General features: G+C 49.8%; 1 pseudogene across 1 annotated transcript; it reads left to right on the top strand.

Moving 5' to 3' along the window:
• Nucleotides 1–1118: 1118 nt before the first annotated feature.
• On the top strand, nt 1119–1633 carry LOC119468274 (annotated as a pseudogene). The gene has a single exon (XR_005196933.1). The product of XR_005196933.1 is annotated as an interferon-induced transmembrane protein 3-like (transcript).

Below are 1633 nucleotides of genomic sequence, written 5' to 3'. Positions count from 1 at the left end.
TGCAATGGCGCGATCTCGGCTCACCGCAACCTCCGCCTCCTGGGTTCAGGCAATTCTCCTGCCTCAGCCTCCTGAGTAGCTGGGATTACAGGCACGCACCACCATGCCCAGCTGATTTTTTGTATTTTTAGTAGAGATGGGGTTTCACCATGTTGACCAGGATGGTCTCGATCTCTTGCATCGTGATCCACCCGCCTCGGCCTCCCAAAGTGCTGGGATTACAGGCTTGAGCCACCGCGCCCGGCCGATAAAATCTTTTAATTGTCATATTAAATAATGCCTTTTTGCGTAGATCATTTGAGGTCAAGAGTTCGAGACCGGCCTGGCCAACATGGTGAAACTCTGTCTCTACTAAAAATATAAAAAATTGGATAGGGCATGGTGGCACATACCTGTATTCCCAGCTACTGGGGAGACTGAGGCATGAGAATTGCTTGAACCCAGGAGTTGGAGGTTACAGTGAGCTGAGATTGCACCACTGCACTCCAGCCTGGGTGACAGAGTGAAACTGTGTCTCAAAAAAATCAAACAAATAGGCTGGGTATGGTGGCTCACACCTGTAATCCCAGCACTTTGGGAGGCCAAGGAGGTTGATTAGGTGAAGTCAGGAGTTCAAGACCAGCCTGGCTAATAAGGTGAAACCCAATCTCTACTACAAAAATTAGCCAGATGTGATGGCACGCGCCTGTAGTCCCGGCTGCTTGGGAGGCTGAGGCATGAGAATCACTTGAACCCAGGAGGCAGAGGTTGCTAAGAGCCAAGATTGTCCCACTACACTCTAGCCTGGGCGACAGAGACTCCATCTCAAAAAAATAAAATAAAAAAGAGGATACAGAATGACTCAGGGGAATGTCTTTGTAAAGTACAAGAAGTGGGACTGCAGTTCATTGAATCTAAAACCCCATTAATTGTAGGATGTACCAGCATTTTATAGGCTAATAAGAAAGGAAAACACTGATATTTAGACTATGGTAATGCTCTCTTCTCACTTTGAAATGTTATACCTGGACGAATGCCAGGAAAAGGAAGCGGCTGAGAAATCGAAACTAGTGGGGAAGGGGAGGGCCCACTGAGAACCATCCCAGAAACCCGACCACAGCTGGTGTTCCCTGGGCAGCATGAACCACACTGTCCAAACCTTCTTCACTCCTGCCAACACCGACCGTACCCCCAACTATGAGATGCTGAAGGAGGAGCATGAGGTGGCTGTGCTGGGGGCGCCCTATAACCCTGCTCCCCCGACCATGTCTTCTGGTCCCTGCTCAACACCCTCTTCATGAACTCCTGCTGCCAGGGCTTCATAGCATTCGCCTACTCCATGAAGTCTAGGGACAGGAAGATGGTTGGCAACCTGATCGGGGCCCAGGCCTGTGCCTCCACCTCCCAGTGCCTGAACATCTGGGCCCTGATTTGGGGCATCATCATGACCATTCTGCTGATCATCATCCCAATACTGATTTTCCAAGCCTATCAATAGATCAGGAGGAATCATCTAGGCCGGGGGACTCTGCCCATGACCTGTTTTCCACGTACCCAACCTTCCATTCCTTGCCCTGCCCTCGAGCCAAGTCCTGTATCAGCCCTTTATTCTCACGCACTTTTCTACAATGGTGTTCAATAAAGTGCATGTATT

This window comes from Cebus imitator, unplaced genomic scaffold, assembly GCF_001604975.1.
Source record: "Cebus imitator isolate Cc_AM_T3 unplaced genomic scaffold, Cebus_imitator-1.0 Scaffold16, whole genome shotgun sequence".
Classification (NCBI taxonomy): domain Eukaryota; kingdom Metazoa; phylum Chordata; class Mammalia; order Primates; family Cebidae; genus Cebus; species Cebus imitator.
Note: the sequence above shows the minus strand (reverse complement) of the source record. Positions and strands in the feature narration are given on the sequence as shown.